A 24,544-nucleotide genomic window follows, 5' to 3' on the forward strand; every position below is an offset into this window, starting at 1 on the left:
TGATTTGGAATTGGGGATTTTAAAGCGGCAAGACGATTTGATAAATTTCTTTCTCTTGTAGCTCCCTAGGACAATCCCTTTCGAGGAATGGAGCAGGGTAGGTGAAGACCTACCCGTTCATGGTCAACATCAATTTCCATGCATGATGTTACAGAATTTTGAATCTAGGTATAGCGGGAGGAAGTTTCTCAGGCGTGCAAAGAAGGTTAATCTAACTCTCGTTGTTAGAAATCATTTGTTATATTAGGTGTGATTCAAACACTGCCCATGTTCTTTTTTTATCCTGGATGTGATTAAGACATTGTCACAGTTCTACGAGTGTGAGTGCCGTTTTAATTGACATCGGTAATAATATGTTCTAAATTTGTTCGGATCACATGGTAGGAATCTCACAACATGACTATAAAACATAGCATTTAGGCCCTCCACTATGTGCATGGTGCCACATTCTGGAAAAAAACAAGCCACATACAAACAGATATCACTTGAACTTTTTTTAGCACTCGCCATACAGTGTAGGAGATTTAGCATCGATGTCTAATTATCCACAAAAACATGGATAGAATCAACACAACATGGGAATCAGTAATAAACATATTCTCAAACTTAATGAAAATAATAGGGTGCAAGAGCAACAGTTTTTAACAGATTGACATGTTTGACAGCATAATGTACATATCTGTCACTATTAATCTGATCTCATTCAAACCCACCCGATGTGCATCCTGTACTACAAAGATTGTTGCATTTATATTTAGCTTCCTCGTAAAATTGGCAATTTGTTATTACACATGACAGAAACAGAGGAGGGATGAGAACAACAACATCCTACTACAAAGACTCTTGGAGAAGAACCATGGCATGACCGATGAAGACCCATGTGAAGCACAGAAGTACAAGCATGTTTAGCCATTTCTTGTTGGCGGGCACTTTGAGGAGTGCAATTCCAGTTCTCGCAGGTTACATAAATATTGCATGGGCAGAATGTTAGAAGGAGAAGATCATAACATTATGGAAGTGCACTACGACAGTAGGCTTTTCAATCACCGTGAGGGTACCATCAATGTGGAATTCGAGGACTTTCATCTCTTCTTCAACTTTGATGAGCTTGCTGCCACTCTTGTCAAATGTTTGATGTTGTAAGTACTTCACAAACTCTGATCAACTTCTCCATACAAGGTTCTAAATGAAAAAAATCTAATTGTATTGTATTCCTCTCAGGGGATTGACTGCGCAGAGATCATTAAGGGTGCATGCGTATTTCACAGATCCTGATTTAGCAAATGATTTTTTTTAAGAAATAATGAGACACACAAGGGTTCCATTGATCATGTCACCGAGATCTTGTTCGACTTACAAATAGCACAATTCTTCATGTGGCCATATCATGAATAGTAAGTTAAATATACATCCACGCATACATTGATCGTCCACTACTAGAAACATAGAATTTTCAATCAGTCCACTCTTTGCTGTCTGCTAGCGGATGGCAAAGAAGGTACTTTGCCGTCAACTTTCCGAAACCAGACGACAAAGAAAGGACGCATGGAAAATATATCTTTTTCCAAAAGCTAACGGATGACAAACACCCTAAATGAGGACGGGAAAGAACAGGCTGACGGCATCTAAAATGAAGGCAGATGGCAACGTTTTAACCTAAGGGCTTGGTTAAAAAAAACTGACGGGCACCTCTCTCTTTGCTGTCTACCCCACTCTCTTTGTCGTCTGCCCCGACGAAAGGCACACGGCAAAGCGAGGGGTTATTCCTCCCGCTGCACCCGACCCCCCCTCCCCCACCTCCTCTCTCCTTCGGCCTCCTCCTGTTGGACACAACCGCCCGACCACCTCCTCCTCCTCCTTGCCCACCCTCCCCCACCCTGTCGCTGCCTCCTCCTCCTCCTCTGACCGACGCTGTTGCCTCCTCCTCTTCCTAACAGCCACTACCGCCACCGCCTCCTCCTTCCCCGGCGCCCCTCTGCCACCATCGCCCTGACGCCCCGCTGGCCCCTCCTCCTAGCTAGGTGGCTTATTATTTCTGTTTTTTTGCTTAGTGCTAGGTTAGTTAGAAAATAAAAATGAAAAAACGAGAATAAGTAGAGGAAGACGAAAAAAAGAAGGAAGAAGAAGAAGAAGATGAAGAGAAGAATAAGAAAAAATAACAAGAAGTGGAGAAGAAGATGAAAAGGAAAAGAAAGAAGAAGAGACAAGAAGGAGGAGGAAGAAGAAGAAGAAGAAGAGGAGGAGAAGAAGAAAAGAAGAAGAAGAAAATGAGAAGAAGAGGAGAAGACGAGGAAAAGGAAAAGAAAGAAGAAGAAGAAGAAGAAGAAGAAGAAGAAGAAGAAGAAGAAGTAGAAAAAGAAGGAGGAGGAGGAGGAGGAGAGGAGAAGAACAAGAACAGGAACAAGAACAAGAACAAGAAGAATAAGATCAAGAAGAAGAAGAAAAGAAGAAAGAAGAAGAAGAAAATAAGAAATAAGAAGAGAAGAAGAAGAAGAAGAAGAAGAATAAGGAGAAGGAGAAGAGGAGGAGGAGAAGAAGAAGAAGAAGAATAAGAAGAAGAAGACGAAGAAGAAGAAGAAGAAGAAGAAGAAGAAGAAGAAGAAGAAGAAGAAGAAGAAGAAGAAGAGAAGAAGAAGAAGAAGAAGAATAAGAAGAATAAGAAGAACAAGAACAAGAAGAAGAAGAACAAGAACAAGAACAAGAACAAGAAGAACAAGAAGAAGAACAAGAAGAAGAAGAAGAAGAAGAAGAAGAAGAAGAAGAAGAAGATGATGATGAAGAAGGAGAAGAAGAAGAAGAAGGAGAAGAAGAAGAAGAGGAGAATAAGAAGAGGAGAAGAGGAGGAGGAGGAGGAGGAGGAGGAGGAGAAGAGGAGAAGAGGAGAAGAAGAAGAAGAAGAAGAAGAAGAAGAAGAGAATAGAAGGAAGAAGAAGAAGAAATAGAGGCGAAGAAGAATAAAATAGAAGTGGAAAAGTAGTTATATAGAGAGAGATTTTCTATCGGGGTTGAATATTCCTGTTGATCGGGTGGATTTAAATGTGCAGTTGTTTCATTCCTGCGAGGTTCTCGTGTTCGACGACCTCCCCGTGCATTCCATGAGCTCCCCTGTGTTCTTGGGTGAGCAAAAATGATCTCCTCACCCCTTCAGTTTCTCTATTTCGATCTTTCTGCCGATGATACTTGATAGCCATAGGTAGATTCTATCATCAGTATGCGTGACCAATATGCGTCTCCCGTTCGAAAGGGTTACAGTTATAAATATGTGTGCATTTCCATATTTATATAACTGTGATTCTTTGGGATTGTCCAACATTATCCATGGCCAGGCCAAGTATGTGTAGATTGGGTTCGTTTTCCCATGCTCTGCTCCGGATCCAACGCAGAATTTTGTCAGTGCCTCCCTGTTTTTCTCTGGGTATACGTCATCTCTGTTTAATGCTAAGACGTGTATCAACAGCGGGGAGGTTCTGCCAAAATTTTGCGTTGGATCCAGAGCAAAGCATGGGAAAACAAACCCAACCTACACATACTCGGGTGGGATTAGGACCTATGTTTACCTATTAGCGTGTAGGTTGGATCGACGTAACAAAATTGACAAACTTGATTAACAGATAAATATATATGTTGAATTATATATATATGTATATATTTCTTGTGTGTTTTGTATCCAGGCAAGATAAGTGATCGTGCGTGGATGTACATCGATCACACTAGTGAGGAAGAGATGATCAATGAATGGTTAACAAGAACTAAGGGGTTTGTGAAAGCCACATTTGCGAATGGCCAGAGAAAAACCAGGTGCCTGTCGTAAGTGCGGCAACTTTTCATAGATGACACAGGATGAAATGGATAAACACCTGCAGAAGAGGGGTTTTGCGTCTGACTATACGGTGTGGACATTTCATGGTGATTGTGCCCAACGTACGAGAGCTGAGGTGGTTGGTCATCGCACTGATGAGCATGGTACTAGGATCGAAGACATTGTGCAAGACTTTGATGATGCTTGGGATTCGGATGATGAGATGGAGGAATCTGCAAATGCGTTATATGAAATGTTGAAGTCTTCAACACATCCTCTCCATGAGCGTACTAAGCTTTGTCAGGTGGATTTCACCGCACAAGTAATGGCTCTAAAGGCCCAATTCAACTTGGGAAGAGAATGCTACGATGCGATGATGACACTATTTGGACGCTTTCTACCCAAAGGCCATGGCAAGCCTGTAAACCTGTACTAGTCGGACAAAATACTCCGTGTACTTAAGATGCCCTATGAGAAGATGGATATGTGTGAGAAAGGATGTGCCTTATATAGGCTTGAGTATCTAGGCTTGAACTATTGTCCTATTTGCAAGTCTTCCAAGTATGTTGTGGTAGACAATGGTATGGGTGAGAAGAGGCAGACCAAAATCCCCTTCAATGTTCTTTGGTATATTCCAATGATACCAAGACTTCAACGTCTTTTCATGGTCAAAGAGGCGACCACACATATGACATGGCAGAAATGGGGCAAAAGAACCGAACTAGATGAAGATGGGAATCAGATGTTGGTACTATCACACCCTGTGTTTGTACCACTTTTGCCATGTGTTGTTTTTATAAAATATGGAACCAATTAAAAAATTGTACTGTTGTGATGATTGATTTTGTTGCAACTTGCTTGTGTGCCTAATTGATTTTTTCAATCACTATAGTTCTTCTCCTCTCTAAAACCTACCTCCTTGACCCCAAGCCCTTTCCCATTGATCATACCATGTGAATGAAACCAGAAAACCATTTTTATGAATTATTGTTTTTACAAAATGCATTTCATCATTTCATGTTCTCCAAAACCCCTGATTGGGATTTCCACTGCAAATCCCCAATTTAGGAGTGGTGTCTTACACCAAAGCCTTTATTTGAATCCTATTATACAAAATACTTCCGAAAACCACAAAATAACTATTTTTAAAGTTATTTTCCTATTTTACTTAAATACCTTTTTTCAGGACAGAAATGGTATTTCATAGTAGAAATTTATTTTCTTGCTTAACAAATTTTGAGAAAATTTAGGGAAACTAAGTGGACATAAGTTTCCATACATAAGCGTTTGAACACATGGTCATGTTCAAAATATTAGACAAAACCCCTCAAAACCCTTTCTGCCTATTTCAGGCTTTTGAAATATTTCCATATGAAATATTCTCAATAAATTCCAGCAAAATTCTAGCAAGTCACACATGATAAATGTGGTGATCCTGCAAAGTTCAATCTCAATTCAAGTTGATTTGATGCACATATTAATCCCAAAACCCTTTTTGTCATGAACCTAATTTGAGCAACTTTAGATTGCCAAGTCTATCCAATTGATACCAAACTTTACAAGAGTGCTCCAGCCCCCGAATAAGGATGCTACACCAAGTTGTGAATTTGTGGAAGTTGATTTGATCACCTTGGTCCAGAGAAATTTGATTATGTCCATTTCTAGGGTTTTTCATGTCTACATTCTTAACTTTGCTCAAATGAGCTCAAACCTGGTGAGTTGTACTGATTTTGCCCATCATTTAATCATGTTAAATCTCACTGCAAGTGGTGAGGTTTATCTTGCTCAAACCAGCATCAAACACCTTTTGGTGATTTGGTAAAACTCCTACTTTCACCCCTTACACTATTCTCCTTAACTCCAAAGTTTTTACCACAAGCCCACAAACTTACTCTTCATGTGCAGCAGAGATATTCAGCTCTGGTTCAATGTTAGGAGTGGACAAAGACCCTAATTAAGCCCCTGATTCACCCTGGCAGAGACTTTCTTCCCCTCTTTCTTTGACCGCATCCTCCCTCCTCGGCTCCAAAGCATCCAAGGGGCATTTCCACATCCCCCAGACACTAGAGGACAATGTTGGACGCGCCAGAGCACGCCAGCATGTCGTGGCATGCCAAAGCTGCGTTGTGGACGCACTACCGTGTGCACCCGCACCGTGGGAAGCCAGCCCCGACTAGCTTTGCACCCCTCCGACTGTCCCCCGAGGCCCCCTCGACGGCAGAGGCCCTGTGCCACATCGTGCCCCTCATTTCTCCCCATCTCCTCGCCCCTACGAAGCATGCCCCCGGTCGACCGATTAATTCAGATGGCGCCTGCCACCGGGACACGCGAGAAGCCAGCTCCCGCTCCTCTTGGTTACCTTTCCAACCCTAGACCATGTCCACGAAGACCGCAGACGCGTCCCTAGGTCCCCTCTCCTCCCCTGGCCGTCCCCACGGTCTCGCCGATGCATGACCTTTCGGTGAACCGTGCCCCTTCTATACAACGCCACCCTAGGCCTCCTTCTCCCTCCATTCAACCTCCTACTACTCCTAAACACACCCCTGAGCCACACACTCATCTCCAGGAGCCTCCGAGCTCGAGATCGAGCTCCGGATCTGCCCCATCGTGTTCTGGAAATCCCCGAGTACAAGGCCGCTCCGACTCTCATTTCTTCTCCATTCAAATCATAGCAGCTTTCTGATGTTTCTCCCTCTCCCCCCTGTTCTGTTGTTGTAGGATTGGTCCCAACGACCACCCTCCTAAAGCACCTCCGCCATGGGACCTCATCGTCGGTGACTTCCTGCACAGCGACTCCTCCCTCCACTACCAGTCGAATGGCGACTCGCCCTGGACCCATTTCCACCCCTAGGTACCCTTGTCATGCCCTCTGTCATTGCTGGTGAGCTCGCCGCCCTCTTTGTCTCGAGGTTGAAGATGACAGGTGTGGGCCACCTGTCATCCTCACCTCTCCCTCGCCTCCCCTCGTCGCCACTGACGGCTGGGCCTAGCATGTCGGGTTTAAACCCTCGCATTGAGCATTTGTCATATTTAGCATTTTACTCCGATTCATAAGGCCATGTTGAATCGGTAACTACCTCTCTGAGGTGTTCCTGATAGTACCTCGATAACACTTGCACTTGGGCATGACCCTACCTACCTATGAGGGTTGAATGGGTAGGGTGTGCTACTTCTTGAGCTTGCGTTGGTTTTTCCCTTGAAGAGGAAAGGGTGATGCAGCAAAGTAGAGATAAGTATTTCCCTCAGTTTGAGAACCAAGGTATCAAACCAGTAGGAGTATCAAGATGAGGCACCAATGAACCTACGCAAAAACAAACAAACTTGCACCCAACGCGATAAAAGAGGTTGTCAATCCCTTCACGATTACTTGCAAGTTGAGATCTGATAGTGATAAAAGGTAAATATAAATAAAAGTGCAGCAAGATATTTTTGGTATTTTTGTATGTAGATCTGAATATATAATATGGAAAATAGACACGGCGGCCATAGTGTTCAATAGAGGCTTCTCTCATGATAGCAAGTATTACGGTGGGTATACGAATTACTGTCGAGCAATTGACAGAATCGGGCAAAGTACTGACGATATCTAAGGCAGTGATCATACATATAGGCATCACGTGTGAGACAAGTAGACCGACACTTTCTGCATCTACTACTATTACTCCACACATCGACCGCTATCCAGCATGCATCTAGTGTATTAAGTTCATAACAAACAGAGTAACGCCTTAAGAAAGATGACATGATGTAGAGGGATAAATTCATGCAATATGATATAAACCCCATCTTTTTACCCTTGATGGCAACAACACGATGCATGCCTCGCTACCCCTTCTGTCACTAGGTGAGGACACCGCATGGTATGAACCCAAAACCAAGCACTTCTCCCATTGCAAGAATTATAGACCAAGTTGGTCAAACGAAACCCATAACTCGAAGAGAATTACAAGGATACGAAATCATGCATATAAGAAATCAGAGGAGACTCAAATAATATTCATAGATAATCTGATCATAAACCCACAATTTATCGGATCTCGACAAACACACCGCAAAAGAAAGTTACATTGGATAGATCTTCATGAAGATCATGGAGAACTTTGTATTGAAAATCCAAGAGAGAGAAGAAGCCATCTAGCTACTAGCTATGGACCCGAAGGTCTGTGGTAAACTACTCATGCATCGTCGGATAGGCAATGGTGTTGATGAAGAAGCCCTCCGTGTCCGAATCCCCCTCCGGCAGGGCACCAAAACGGTCCCGATATGGGATCTTGCGGAGACACAAGCTTGCGGCGACGGAATAGTATTTTCGTGGCTCTCTCTCTTGGTTTCGGGATTTTAGGGAATTTATAGGCGAAAGAGGTAGGGAATTTATAGGCGAAAAAATCATCCCACAGGTTTTATTCCGTTTGAACTCCATTTAATATTCTTTTTGGAAAAAGGTCAAAAGCACGGAAAAAACAGAAACTGGCACTAGGCACTGAGTTAATAGGTTAGTCCCAAAAATGATACAAAATGGCATATAAATTTATATAAGATATCCCAAGTTGATAATATAATAGCATGGAACAATCAAAAATTATAAATACGTTGGAGACGTATCAGAGTGTAGTTATGTTGCTAGTAGTGCTTCACATGGGATTGGGTACATTCATGGACATGGTAAAAGAAGATGCGTTCAAATGTTTTACGAAAACCCCGTCGGGTGCCACTAATGCCCGAGGGTGATGTGTTGAGATAGGTAACCACTTGATGAGGGAGTGGTATACCGAGGCCAGTTGTCTGAGTGGTTTCTAAAAACCGGATTAGATTTAAGATTTGTTGACTGACCCAACCTTACATGTACGACCACCATACCCCTTATGGGACGGGGCTTTGTTGATTACTATGGTCGGTGCTAGTAGAGAGCCCACATTACTAGTGGCTGGATCGCGACGCGGTAGTGCCAAGAAAGAGCGACCATGGGCTATTTTTCACAGAGACCGGGCACACCATTGCATGCCCTCGTGGATGATACGTGTGATGTAGACCATGAGGGATTGTCACCAACGAGTGGTCTCTTTGCTAGTATCGTCATGGGAAAGGTGAGGTTCAGGTACTTACCTCGGATATGAGAAATGTCACGAGTCATATCCTGACACCAAAGTTTCCCGAGTCTCGTTGGTAAAGTGTACTACCTCTGCAGAGTGTAAAACTATTCGAATAGTCGTGTCTACGGTAAAGGACAGTTTGGTGGTGCTGCTTAAACTACGTCCAAGAGTCTTCGCATAAACCAAGTGTGTGTGGGGGAATGGTGGTAGTATGAATGATGAGCTAATTTAGATGACTTGGAATGATGGGTGAACATGGGTTGTACAACCCTGAGTTGATGTTGAAATCTGTAACCCATTCGCGTGGTTACCACTTGCCTTATGATGCATGTCGTACGAGAAGTTGATCATGTTATTGTACTAGGGAAAACTCTTCTTTCCGCAAAATTCCATAATAGTGTTATATCATGCTTCATTATTGACTCTTTCCATATCATGTGTTGCTTGCGAGTACATTAAAATTACTCATTGGCTTGCCAGTAGTTATTTAATTGGACATGCATGGAATAGCAGAAATTTGGAGAAGAGATCGTGGGTGACGAACATCCGAACTAGTATGCTTCCCAGTCAGAATGCATGTAGGTTAAGGCAGATGGCATGGGGTTCATGCTTTCCATTAAGATGTTCGCTATTAGTTGTGTTTTGTATGTCAGACTTCGAGGCCCTATCTATGTAAGTCTTGGCCTAAAAGGTCCTTATTTGTATCAAGCGGTATGTATGGATGTTAGAATCTTGTTATTCAACTTCTTTGTGTTCAGTGAGCATTGATCTCTCATATCACTATACACGTGCATTCGGTGATCATGACTTACAAGTCAGGGTCATCCTGACTGTAGGAAGCCTTAGGTAGAATGGACATCACATAGGACGAACCCCCTTCCAAAAACTATACCTAGCCTCTATACTTAGGAGTTTGTGCATTTCTTGCCTGTTACACTCTATTTCCAAAACCCTTTAGTGACACCTCTACTTAAACCTTGTAGATGGTCGTCATACCCAAAAACCTCCTAGCATCCGGCTTTCCCCTACTCCTTGAGGACAGCCTGGAGAAGCGTATCGTTCGCCGATCACCCATTTTCCTCTACCACAAGCACTGGGTTAATGCCACCACGAAGGAGTACCACGTGTTGGAAATATGCCCTAGAGGCAATAATAAAATGGTTATTATCATATTTCCTTGTTCATGATAATCGTCTATTGTTCATGCTATAATTGTATTAACAGGAAACAGTAATACATGTGTGAATAAATAGATCACAATGTGTCCCTAGCAAGCCTCTAGTTGGCTAGCTTGTTGATCAATAGATGATCATGGTTTCCTGATCATGGGCATTAGATGTCATTGATAACGGGATCACATCATTGGGAGAATGATGTGATGGACAAGACCCAATCCTAAGCATAGCACTAGATCGTATTATTCGTATGCTAAAACTTTTCTAATGTCAAGTGTCTTTTCCTTCGACCGTGAGATTGTGCAACTCCCGGATACCGTAGGAGTGCTTTGGTTGTATCAAACGTCACAACGTAACTGGATTACTATAAAGGTGCACTACGGGTACCTCTGAAAGTGTCTGTTGGGTTGGTATGAATCGAGATCGGGATTTGTCACTCCGTATGACGGAGTGGTATCTCTGGGCCCACTCAGTAGAACATCATCATGAGCTCAATGTGACTAAGGAGTTAGTCACAGGATGACGTGCTACGGAACGAGTAAAGAGACTTACCGATAACGATATTGAACAAGGTATAGGTATACCAATGATCGAAACTCGGGCAAGTTTTATACTGACAGACAAAGGGAATTGTATACGGGATTGATTTAATCCTTGACATCGTGGTTCATCCGATGAGATCATCGTGGAACATGTGGGAGCCACCATGGGTATCCAGATCCCGCTGATGGTTATTGGCCGGAGAGTGTGTCGGTAATGTCTGCATGCCTCCCGAACCCTTAGGGTCTCCACACTTAAGGTTCGATGACGCTATGGTTATAGGGAATTGTTATACGAGGTTACCGAAGGATGTTCGGAGTCCCGGATGAGATCCCGGACGTCACGAGGAGCTCCGGAATCGTCCGGAGGTAAACATTGATATATAGGATGGATGGTTTTGGACGCCGGAAATGTTTCGGGCGTCACCGGTAGCGTACCGGGACCATCGGGACCACCGAAAATGGTTCTGGGAGTCCACTAGCCCCAAGAGGTAGCATGGGCCAAAAGGTGGAGGACAACCAGCCCAAACTGGGCTGGTGCGCCACCCACAAAGGGGCCCAAGGCACAGGAGGTGGAGAGGGGGGGAAACCCTAGGCGGCGGTGGGCCTAAGGCCCACCTAGGGGTGCGCCACCCCCTCCCCCTGCCCTGGCCTCCGCACCTCCCATCTGGGGGGGTTGCCGCACCACCTAGGGTGGGAACCCTAGGGGTCCACCCCCTCCCCTCCTCCTATATATAGAGAGGGTTTGGGGGCTGTTTTGCACACGGTTTTCCCTCTCCCTCGGCGTAGCCCTGCTCCCCTCCTTCCTCCTCTCCCACGGTGCTTGGCGAAGCCCGGCCAGGAGACCTCGTCTCTCCATCGACACCACCCCGTCGTGCTGCCAGAGATATTCCCCAACCTCTCCCTCCTCCTTGCTGGATCAAGGTGCGGGAGACATCATCGGGCTGCACGTGTGTTGAACGCGGAGGTGCCGTGGTTCGGCACTAGATCGGAATCACACCGCGATCTGAATCGCCGCGAGTACGACTCCATCAACCGTGTTCTAGCAACGCTTCCGCTTAGAGATCTTCAAAGGTATGAAAATGCACTCACACCTCTCTTGTTGCTGGTCTCTCCATAGGAAGATCTGAATATGGCGTAGGAAAATTTTGAATTTATGCTACGTTACCCAACACCACGTTCATGTGGTCGTGAAGGAAAACAACTCCCCGACTAGATGGTTCTTTCAAGGACCACGGATGGAGACTCTCGTGTTAGGAGTCAAGACAGCAGCGTGGAAGGCGCTCATCCACCTTCGCGACATCCTTCCTGAGATGGCCGACGAACCAGCTACTCGCCACTTTCCTTTCACGAATGATGATGTTGGCGGGAGTCGGACGTTGACCCATCCCCGAAAGGTGGAACCCGCTCAGATTCCATACCTTCTTCAGCGTCTCCATTGATAGTCTGGCTCACAACCTAATCAAGGAGTCCATGATGCTCCGATAGGAACTTCACCACACCTGTGAGCTACTCCATGAAGCTAAGACGAAGCCACGCAACATCAAGAAGGATGGAGCCCCCGAGGGTCAACTCGTTGCCGCTTACATAGGAGGAATACCCCCAGCTAGAGATGCACCCACACAACATCATCACATGAGTCCGGAGGAGTATCATGAGATCTTCGCCGCTCCATCGGCGAAGCATTGCCGGGATGGAACTCCCCATTCCCTGACTCTCTCAATGGGAGACGATGCCCGTATAGATAATGACCAGGAGGAAGACCCAGAGGAGCATGAGTACGAGACCGAGCACTCCACTACTTGAGTCCGAGAACCCCTGGAGTAGAACAAGCTATGAACCCCGCATGCGAAATCGTGTCCGTGTAATGGTTCGTATGAAACCATGTGTGCTTGTTGTTTGTTTTTCTGTTTGTATTTTGATGCAAGTCGCGCATTTGCCATAGGCAACATGTAAGAGACTACATCGGTTATCTTATCTTAAGGTTATGTGATGAGTCTTTTGACCCTTTGTTTGACACACTTGCACTGTACCAACACAATTTTGGCATGTTCCCCTCTTGCTTCTATTCCTTTCGTCTATTCCAGTTGTTTAAATTGGCTACTCCAAACAGGATGCTGAGTGCTACTCGCACTAGTACTTTTGGCAACCCTAGCACCGGCGACCATAGCGAGCAAACAGAAGCCGATGGGTTTGCTCAAGCTGGAGGTCACGAGGAGCAGCCACAAGGCCATATTCCCCCACCATCGCCTCCGCTAGAGAACATGACTATGGGTTAGTTTATCCAAGCTCTTTGGGAGGAATGTCAAGCTAGCACTACCGCTATCCAACCGATGTCTCAGGTTCTCGTGAACAACCAGTAGCAGGGCTGGAACTGCATCGGTCATTCCACTCTGTCAGAGTTCATGAGGTCTTCGCCCCCGATCTTCACCTAGACAACTGATCCTTTGGATGTTGATGACTGGATCCGCACCATCGAGGACCTCCTTGCATTGGTCAACTGCAATGAGGACCGTGAGAAGGTTCTCTATGCCTCTCACTGCCTCGGAGGTAGTGCCGAGCTTGGTGGGATGGATTCAAAGTCATGCAAGGCGAGCGTGTTATCACCTGGGATGATTTCAAGCAAGGATTATGTACTAGTCATATCCCTTTTGGGATTATGGCCATCAAGAAGCGGGAGTTTCTAGCACTAAATCAAGGAAGTGGCTCTGTCAAGGAGTACCCGCAGAAGTTCAACCTCCTATCGAGGTATGCACCTGATGATGTCAGCACTAAGGCAACCAAGATAGAACGCTTCGTGGAAGGGCTTCAGCAATCGCTGCAGTATCAACTTGTTGTGTGTGCTTGCTGAACCTTCTTCAAGCTGATGAACAAGGTCTTCATGCTCAAAGATATTTTCATGCCATGGAAGACACACGCAAACGCAAGATGATCAACATCGGTGGTTCCAGCAACCAGAAGACTCACCCCTGGCAATCATCCCCAGCGAAACAAAACTATCAGCCTCAGCAATCCAGGACTCATGCACCTCGTTTGAGCTACCAGCCTCAGCTGTATGCCAATCCCAGGCCGGCATACAACCCTTCCAACAAAAACAATGGCGACAAGACCAACAACTTTGGGTAGGTCTCATGCTTTGGGTGTGGTTAGCCTGGACACATCTCGAGACAGTGCCCCAACGAGAAGCGATATGCACCCCGCCCCAATGCGCCAAACCAGGGACATGGCCATGTGTCAGGAAAAAGGACACCTATGGGAACCTCCGAGGATCCCTTGATCATTCGGCGGAGGGAGATAGGTGGCGCCAACAGCAGAACTAGCGATCAGCACCGGCAAGGTCTTTTACCCACGTTCGGGCCACTCGGCGCGTAAAACCCTACTCCTGTTTTTCTTGTTGCACTGGGTGCTTACTGTGGGGTTACTTTCTACAAAAATTCATTTTGGCTGGGGATCAAAGAGTGTAAACCCTAAAAGTTCCAACCCCTAGAATTGAGCTTTGGGCCTCCTTTTATAGGCAAAGGGGTCACCAACAGTGCTCTAAAGTGGGTTCACGAGTCGCATAGTGAACAGGGTTCACCACTATCTATCTACCGCAGTTTTAGGGTAGTAAATGCCTTGTCAGGCCCCCTGACCTGCATCAAGGTGGCATCGACACGTACCCAGGCGTATGGACACCTGGGCTTCGTGCTCGCGCATGAGGGATGCGCTGGAGCGGTGGCAGTCAAAGGCACTGTGACAGGACGAACACCTGGCAGGCAAAGGGAGCGTGCCGGCCTGGCATCCTTGCCGGTGGCCTAACACGTCTTCCTGGCAATGAGGGCATGTCGGGGCATTGGACGTCTTCCCGACAAGGAGGGTTTGCCAGGGCCTTGCGAGTCTTCCCGGCAAGGAGTGCTTGCCGGGGCCTTGTGGGTTTTCCCGACAAGGAGGGCTTGCCGGGGCCTTGTAGCTTGGGCTGGTTCTTCACACCCTTGGAGGGGTGTGATCTTGGCGACCCTGTGTTATCTTCCCATCGGTCCTTCTTCGCATACTACCGCCAAGGGTGTTGCCGGCACTCGTGCACAAGTCCGGGGCATAGGAGACCTTAGTCTCTAGTGCACTGGCATCAGCCCCCAGGCCTGGGCCACACACGCGTGCAAGGCATCATTGGCCAGGCCCAAAGTGGTGCACGAGCTTCTGTGATAGGGTACTTGGCACCTTGGAGCAGTTGCAAGTGGCCTTTTCCCATGTCGCGCATCGAGCGCGCAAGGTGGAGAGGCGTGCGCACAGTGGTCGTCCCACCTCCCAAAGCATTACTGCCATGTGTGAGGCATGCACAGTAATGGCCAGACAAGTGGCGATCGTGTCCTTAATGGTCGCAGTCGTGGCAGGGCCCGCCCCCGCATGCATTAGCGCAGCAGGGTGGTTCCCTGTTCGCCCGTGATCTTGGGTGATTGGGCGAGAGGGGTGGCGGTTTCTGGAGCGAAGAGGGCTAGCCCACGCGCCTCGCCCTATAAATTAGGGGGTTTGCGATGGGGTTTTGCTCATGCATGCAACTCCAGAATCGCTTAGCACCCCCAGCTTGTTTCTATAGTATCTTCCTTAGCATCAGGTGGCGCTCGCCCCTAACCATGGCTAGGGGACGAGGGCGGCCGCCATTGGCCGCCAGGGTGGCGAGAGGATCCCGTTCGGATCATGCCATAGCTTCAGGGGTCGCAGCTGTGGAGGACGGTCCGAGCGCCCGAGGTGGCGGAGGGGAGAGGGGCCGTGGTCGCCATGGAGGCCGTGGCCGGGGAAGGCGGGATGCTACTCCAGCACCCCCGTGTTCTCCCCCAGCGCCAACTTCTCCCTCATGGGGAGTGCATTCCGATGGGGCGGCACTGGAGTTCCTCGTGGAGCTACACGACATTCCTCGAGGCCATCTTCACCTCCCTCACCCCTTTGCCGGGGCAATGGAGGCCTCCAAACCTCTCGTCTTGTGGCTGCGGGCGTACGGTTGTTCCCACGGTGCTATGCAGGTGCACGTGGAGTACCCGAAATGTCGCTCCATGTTTCTTGGGTAGGGCTGGAAAGCCTTCGCCTGCGCACACAGTCTCGAGGATGGGCATGTCCTTCGCTTCAAGCTGGCGGAGGATGATATGCTATCCTTGAAGTTTTATGGGCGCTAAGGTGTGCATCTCGGCTGTTGCAAAGAGATCTTGACCGACGCTGATTGTCCCTCCTCGAACGGTAGCGATGAGGCAGACAGCGGTGGCGGTGGCGCTCTTGGCGGGTCAGGATCTCGAGGTGTCAACTCGGAGCACGACACCCTGAGCTCTGACTGACCACTGACCATGCCACCGGGGCCAGCTCACGCCTCTTCCCCGCCTGATGGGGTTACCTTGCCGGAGCCGGCATCGACGCCTCGTCTTTGAGGTGATGTGATCGCGGGCACCGGCTTCTTCATCCCTTCTGGTCGCCCTGTCCTCCGGACCCGTTCTTCTCTACGCACTGCTGGTCCAGGAGGAGCCAGCCTGGGTTCCGTCGGGGGCCGTCCAGCTTTTTGTCTTCTTGAACTTCTGTCCGGCAAGCACGTCCATCGCCAAAAGACAGTATCATAGGTTAGAGTAGTAAAAATCATCCATGTAATATGTCTGAGTTTGCCCCAAACAAATGAATGAAATGTTATTTCCTTTGTGTCTGATCCCCCTCTTTGTATCATACACTCTTTGCATTTTTCGGAAGCTTGCCGGCGTGACTGGTCCTGTCGCTAGTGTTTTGAGGAATGCAACCTTAGCAGTTCATCGGAGGGGTCGTTACAGGCAAGACTCCTTGCCGCACTCAGTGCAACCGTTAGATCGTCGAGTGCGGCTCGAGGCAAAATAAGGTGCTGCATAGCCGCTTGGTCTGTTGAGCAAGTTCGAAACAATGCGAAGGCGCTTTGTGGCCATTCAGGTCGTTGAACGAGTTCAAAACAGAGCCAAGGTGCACTGATCCTGGCAAGGTTCCATCTGCGCGTGGGTTTATCAAACAAAGATTGGGATTGCTCGAAAGGAAACAACCTATCTACTTAAAAATTTCATCTAGAATATCTATTACTTATCTGTTGTGCCGCGACACTTCTTCCCGCGACGCGTGGATATTTTGCCTGGGCCTCAGATCCCGGGAAAGAAGGGTGTTACACTCTCCCGACAACCTCCCCGCTAGAAAGGTTCTTGCCCATAGTCTTTGACTATCGCATAGGAAAGGTGTTGCTGGGGTATAACTCCTTTTTCTCTTTTGCCAGGTCGTGCTGGCGGAGCCCTCGAGCGCATCTTCGGCGGCGACGCAATGCTTCCAGGGTGGGAAAACGTTTCCGTTGGAGTGGTTGTCGGGGCTTCGGGACTTGTAGGTGCATCCTCGAAGGCTATGCATCACTCCCCACAGGTGTGTCCACCGGAGTATGCGCTGGAGCCCTCGCAGAAGCTCCCAGGCGCACCTTCGACAACAACGCACTATCCTGGAGCAGCGAATCAGCCCGATGTCATCGAACTTGGGTTCTCCGCCTCCTTGGCCCACGCTTGCGTAGTGGCGCGCTCGCGTAGGCATTAGGAGGCCATAGCAAAGTGGAGCGACCACAGCTGAGTCCCTCTTTGGGGAACCGCAGCGGTGCGCTCAACCTCCAAATTCTGGTGCAGAGCTTGCTCGAATCCACGAAAAAGCTCTCAGCAATCACCCTACCTAGCGCGCCAAGGATGTCGAGAAAAATACACCTATGGGAATCTCCGAGGATCCGTTTATCGTTCGGTGGAGGGGGAGAGGTGGGGCCAAGAGCGGAACTAGCGATCAACACCGACAGGGTCCGTTACCCAGGTTCGGGCCGCTTGGCACGTAAAACTCTACTCCTGCTTTGTTTGTTGTATTGGGTGCTTACTGTGGGGTTACTTGCTATAGTAAATGGCTTTTGGCTGGTGATCAACGAGTCTAAACCCTAAAAGGTCCAACTCCTAGAACTGAGCTTTGGGCCTCCTTTTATAGGCAAAGGGGTCACCAACAGTGCTCTGAAGTGGGTTCACGAGTCGCATAGTGAATAGGGTTCACCGCTGTCTATCTACCGCAGTGTCAGGGGCAGTAAATGCCTTGTCAGGCCCCCCTGACCTGCATCAAGTTGGCATTGACACATACCCAGGCGTATCGAAACTTGGGCTTTGTGTTGGCGCATGAGGGATGCGCTGGAGTAGTGGCAGTCAGTGGCACTGTGACAGGAAGGACACCTCGCGGGCGAAGGGAGCCTGTCGGCTTGGCGTCCTTGCCGCTGGCCTAACCCGTCTTCCCGGCAAGGAGGGCTTGCTGGGGCCTTGGACGTCTTCCCAGCAAGGAGGGCTTGTCGGGGCTTTGCGAGTCTTCCCGGCAAGGAGGTCTTGTCGGGACATTGTGGGTATTCCCAGCAAGGAGGGCTTGCCGGGGCCTTGTAGCTTGGGCTGGTTCTTCACACCCTTGGAGGGGTCTGATCTTGGCGAGCCTGGGTTATCTTCCCGTCGTTCCTTCTTCGCATACTGCCGACAAGGGTGTTGCCAGTTCCCGTGCACAAGTGTGGGGCACTGGAGACCCCAGCCTCTAGTGCACCGACACCGTGGAGCACCACACAGGAACCAAGGTCCCCGCAATCTTCCCAACAATGGCAAAGGCCATGTGAATCACGTCTCTGCAGAGGAAGCCCAGGAGGACCCAGATGTCATACTGGGTACGTTCCTTGTCAACTCAACTCCAGCAACAGTTCTATTTGATTGTGGTGCTTCACATTCTTTTGTTATCGAAAAGTTTGCACTAGAGAGTGGCTTGGAGCTTACGCCCTTCAGTAGTCACATTACGATGCAAACCCCAGGTGCAGTAATGAGGACCAAGATAGGGTGTTGAGGAGTTAGGATCAACATCAATGGGGTAGACTTCTTAGTAGATCTCGTCGTCCTTAAGCCGCAAGGCTTAGACGTGATCCTTGGCATGGATTGGTTAACCATGAACCAAGGCTTGTTGGACTATAGCAAGAGGACTGTTATGATGACCAATAGCCAAGGAGTCCATGTCACTTGGATTCCCAACCCTACCTCCAATCAATACCCTCATGTTAATTTCCTTTTGGGAGTTGAGATGGATCAAGTACTTGTGGTATGTGAATACCGAGATGTCTTTCCGCACAAACTTCCCGGAATGCCACTTGATCGTGACATTGAATTCATTCTTGAGCTAATTCCCGTATGAGGACCCATCTATAAGAAGCCCTATAGAATGGGATTCGAAGAGTTGGCTGAGCTGAAGGAGAAACTGGCTGAGGAGCTCAGAAAAAGATTCATTCGTCCTAGCACCTCTCCTTGAGGATCGACTATTTTATTTGTGTCAAAGAAGGACGGCACAATAAGTCTCTATGTTGATTACCATTCTCTCAATTAAGTCACAATAAATAACAAGTATCCACGACCCAAGATTTAAGACCTCTTTGATCAGCTGAATGGTACCAAGGTGTTCTCCAAGATCGATCTTAGGTCTGGATATTACCAGTTGAAGATCAGACCCGAGGATATCCCCAAGATTGCGTTTGTGAGCAGATATGGCATGTATGAGTACATGATCATGTCATTTGGGTTAACCAATGCCCTAGCCTACTTCATATACCTCATGAACAAAGTCTTCATGGAGTATCTGGACAATTTTGTCATTGTCTTCGTCGACAACATACCCGTCTTCTCCAAGACTGAAGGAGAACATGAGCAACACTTGACGATGGTGCTGGAATAGCTTCGAGAGCACCAACTTTATGCCAAGTGTAGCAAGCATGAATTGTGGTTGCATGAAGTTCGGTTTTTGGGCCATGTGTGGACAACAGATGGATTGTCAGTTGACCCTGCCAAGATTGAAGCCGTAACAAAGTGGAAATCACCGACCAACGTGAAGGAAGTCAGGAGCTTCCTCGGACTCGCGGGATACTACCGCAAGTTTGTCAAAGGACTCTCAAGCACCACCCTGCATATGAGTCCACTCTTGAAGAAGGATAAGAAGTTCGAATGGACACCAAAGTGCGAGGAAAGTTTCCAAGAGCTCAAGAAGAGGTTGACAACGGCCCCAATTCTAGCCACCCCTAATATTCACAAGGAGTTTGTGGTTTATTGTGATGCATCAAGGACTGGGCTTGTTGGTGCCCTGAAGCAAGAGGGCAGAGTCATGGCATATCTGTCCCAACAGCTATGTCCTCACGAAGAGAACTACGCCACTCACGATCTTGAGATGGAAGCAATGGTTCATGCTTTGAAGACATGGCAACATTACCTTCTCGGAAAGTGTTGTCAGATATACACAGACGACAAGAGTTTGAAGTATATTTACACTTAGAAGGAATTGAACATGAGGAAATGAAGATGGTAGGAGTTGATCAAAGATTACGACATCGGTATTCAATACCACTCCAGAAAGTCCAGTGTGGTAGCAGATTCCTTGAGTAGGAAGGTGTGTTCCTTAAATGCGATGATCAAGCAAAGGCTACCAGCCTTGTATGAGGAACTTGAGAGCTTCGGGTTGGAGCTAGTCACACCAGGATATCTGGCCAACCTTGAAGCAAAGCCTACATTGATGGACGATATCAAGGAATCTCAGAAGGGACACAAGAGCATCAAAGGTAACAAGAAGAATATCAAGGATGGCAAGGCCCCAGGTTTCAAAGTGGATGAGCAAGGAGTCGTATGGTTTGGGGACTACATTTGTGTACCCAACAAAGTTTTTCTCAAGAACCTTCTCTTGCAAGAGGCACATGACACTCCATATTCCATCCACCATGGAGGAACCAAGATTTACCAAGACCTCAAGGAAAAATTCTGGTGGCATGGCATGAAGAGAGATATAGCCTCTTATGTCGCTAAATGTGACATATGCCAGAGGGTCAAGGCTAAGCATCAGCAACCCTCTGGACTGCTACAACCTCTCCAAGTGCCTGAATGGAAGTGGGATAAAGTTAGGATGGACTTCATCATTGGTCTGCCCAAATCAAGCAAAGGACATGATTCCATTTGGGTAATTTTGGGCCACGTGATCAAGGTAGCCCACTTCGTTCTCGTCAATACCACCTATGATGGGAGCCAGCTAGCCAACCTCTACATCCATCGCATCATGAGCCTTCATGGAGTTCCTAAGGAGATCGTGTCATATTGTGGCACCCAGTTCACCTCGAGGTTCTGGAAGAAGTTTCACGAAGCTATGGGAACCAAGCTATCTGTCGGATTTCGGGCTCCGTAAAACCCTAAAGATTCGAACTCAGGGGCGTGTACGAAGATCTCTCGCGGGTTCACCTCATCTAGCTCGCTACTCACAGGGGATGGCAAAGAACTCACTTGATGGTGAGGAAGACACAGAACACAACAGCTTACCCAGGTTCGGGCCGCTGAGAAGTGTAATACCCTACTCCTGCTTTGGTGGATTGCCTCTCATAGAGGTTGATGGATGAACTAGTACATTGCTCGAGGGCCTCCGGACGCTAGATGACATTCGAGTGGTGTGGGTATGTGAATGAATGGACCGGATCCCCTTTACAAAGTGACCTATCCTCTATATATAGCGGCGGCTCGGGTCCTCTTCCCTTATCGCCAGGGCAGGAAGGGATCCCACAATGCCCAATTTTGAAGGGGAACAGGGGAACGTGCTCCCCCTGTCCAAGGGTGGTCTTCGCATGCAAAGTGGCTGCCAGCACTGCAAGGATAGGTCCAGGGATGACGTTCGTCCTACTAGCGGGCGGTGATGCCCTTGTTGCACCAGAATGGAAACCTTTGGAAGATGCCTTGGGAACCCGCGTACGTCCTTCCCTCCTTTGCACGAAAGGGGAAACTGCACCATCTTGCAATCCGCGGCTCGCATGTCATTTCCCCGCATCATTCTTGACTCCTCATGCCGAGTCTCGCCTCAGAATCTTTGCCGCTCTTGAGGGGTCCCGAAGAGCCCCCCCGCGGGTCTTAGTGCTTCTCCTCCTCGCGAGGATCAGGACCTCACGAGGGCCTTGCCTTGAGTCGTGTCGCACCCGATCATGTTCGCTTGATGAAGTGGGTCCGCCCTGGGCCACACGCAGGCATGTCTGGGTACTGCCATTCTCAGAACGCCGACAGTAGTCCCCGAGCCCAGGGCGCGCCTGGGTTGGCTTCCAGGCGAAGCCTTGAGGGCTTCCTGAAGCATCGCAGGCCCTTAACGCATGTGCGCCAGGTCTGGCGCGTGTCACGCGGCTGATGTCGGGTTTCCCTTGCGTTTTGTCTTTGCTCGAGTTATCAGAAGTCTTACTTGTTGCGTTGATCCATTATTGCTTTCCCTTATCCCACACTCTCTCTTCCTCCTCGGTCTCCAACTCCAACCGGCGTCTCCCAAATCCAGCGCCGCGCCGCTCGCTTTTCAGTTCAGTGATGGCACCCGCCGGCAAGCAGAAGCCAGAGACGCAAGGTGCTGCTCCGGATCCTCCGCTCCTGGAGTGCTCCCTCTCCAAGGATGTGGATCTCACACCCGTGCTCCCATGGACTTCGGCAGAGTCCAACGAGCACGGGTGGACCATGATCTGGCCTGGTACCATAGCGAAGCGTCCCGCGTCGAAGGCGGTATACCCCGTCTTCCTCCATAGCATCCTCGCGGGGATGGTGCCGCCTTTCTCCTCGTTCTTCACCGCCATCCTGAATCACTACAGGATTCAGGCCCTTCACCTCCAGCCCAACTCCATCTTGCTTTTGTCCGTCTTCGCTTTCTACTGCAAGGCCTTTGTGGGCGTGCAACTTTCAGTAGCCCTCTTCCGCCATTGCTTCAGTTTGCGCTTGCACGACAGCGCACATTTGTCGGCACGCGTCTCCTTCGTGGTGGCCCAGAGTGGCAATTTTCTCCCGAAGGCCGAGAAGAAGGTGGAAAACTTTCAGGCATCGCTGGGTTCTTATGAGCTCCAAGGATGCCAACCCTCAGGTGGAGGAGCCGAAGGGTCTGCCAGAGAAGACTTCTATGTGGAGCTCAACAAAGCTCTCCGACCCTCGGGCCGCGCCCATCCTGGAGCGTTTCTCCCGTGACATCAACGCCAAGAGGCTGACCGGCGGGGTGATAGTGAAGGAATTCTTGGCACAGCGCCTCGCACGCCTTCAGGCCCATTCCAGGCCCCTATGGGACTACCAGATCAGTGAGGACAAGCTCAGGCTCCGGCCCGAGGACCTTCCTACTCAGGAGCTGAACAGGGTCGTGGCGACCCTGCTGGGCGGTGACCCTGGTGACCTACCCAAGGCTTTGGTTCCGCTGTACCGTCTCGATGACTAGGCCAATCTGATCGCCGTGCTGCCTGTCTTCGACGACTGGGGGCTCCTCCTGGCCAAGGGCTCTGGCCTGGTAGAGGTTTCATCGGACGACACCTCCGGTAGGGAAGACACAGAGAAGACCATCAACGACTGCCCGGTGAGCGCGCCTCTCCTTTAGCAGGTTGCACGCGAGCTTGAATACGGTGATGTCACCGGCGAAGTCTCCACGGTGATCTCCTCGCGCCTGACCAGGAACTCTAGGGGATCCGCATCGGCCCCGCGCGCCACGTGGTCCGCGTGCGTGCTCGCCTCCCGGAAGCATAGGGTTCAGTCGCCCTTGGCGCATCCTGCCTCCGCTGACGGGAAGTCCGAGGCGCCGGGCTCCCGCCCCCCTCCGTGGGGGGCTCTACTGTCCCTGCCGTTGTCGGGGCAGGGGGGAAGAGGAGATGGGCGAAAGTCGAAGAGTAAGTGAATCGTCTTGGGACGCCCCGCGCGTCCATCGTCCGCGCATGGTTGATTCCCTTTTTGCCTGATGTCCAGGGGCGTTGCCTTGCTGGGTGCAAAGAAGAAGAAGGTTGGCGTCTAGCCGAAGGCGACTCGTGAGGCACCACTGGCCCTTCGCAACACGTTGCCACCTGCCGATGAAAGAGGGGAGGCTCGTGTGGCGACCTGTGAGGCCTTGATCGCCGAGCCCCCCGAGCCCCCGAAGCTTCCTCACGAGATTGTGGCAGCGCCATTGCCCGACGGGCAGGCTCTTGAGGGCCCTCGGTCCACTGACGCGACAATGCTCGCAATCTCCGAGTAACCTCTGGAACCCCCTGTCCCTGGTGACGCTGCCTCCCTGGCGACACCGCCCGCGACAGCACTAGAGGCTTCTCAGGAGGAGATCCAGAGGACTTCAGTACACTTCCACGGCATCCTAAACAAGGCCTTCGCTTCCCTGGGCAAGGTCGCGGTCATGATGGCAGACGGCGAGGAGGAGGCCAAGGTCGCTCGGGCTACGCGCGAGGAGGCGTTGGAGAAAGCCAGATCCACTCGAGCCGTGCATGAGGAGGCGATGAAGGAAGCTGCATCGTCTGCCACACGCTGCGAAGAGGCGGAGGATCGCATGAAGGCCTTCCAAGAAGAGCAAGCCGAGCAAGCCGATCAGCTTCGCTTGCGGGAGGAAGAACTCAAGGCCCACAAGACCGAGCTCGCCGCCCAGGAAGAAAAGTTCTCCCAGGAGGAAACTCGCGTGGGCGTGAAGCAGGCGTGCTTGGACGAGCAGGGGAACGAGATCGCCTCGAAGAACGCCCTTCTCGATGCCAAGGGGAAAGCCCTCGCCGCGGCCGAGAAGAAGAAGGCCACGGAGCTGGTCGGCTTCCCTGACGTTGAGGTCAGGCTTCGCCCGGCTCCACACCCTCTACCGGGACGGGTTCGACGACCCTCTGGCCACCCTAGAGGACTGTTGGAAATATACCCTAGAGGTAATGATAAATAGTTATTATTATATTTCATGTTACAAGATAATCGTTTATTATCCATGCTATAATTGTATTGAATGAAAACATAGATACATGTAACACCCTGTGTTTAGCTTTCCTACCTAATTCACTTACTTCAAAAATTAGGACCAATTAATTTTGTGTGTGAATGCTTGTGATGCTTGAAGTGACTATTGGTTGCGTGCTTGATTGTATGCATGTGGTTGCTCCCCAATAATTCTTGCTATTCT

Source organism: Hordeum vulgare, chromosome 6H, assembly GCF_904849725.1.
Source record: "Hordeum vulgare subsp. vulgare chromosome 6H, MorexV3_pseudomolecules_assembly, whole genome shotgun sequence".
Lineage (NCBI taxonomy): Eukaryota > Viridiplantae > Streptophyta > Magnoliopsida > Poales > Poaceae > Hordeum > Hordeum vulgare.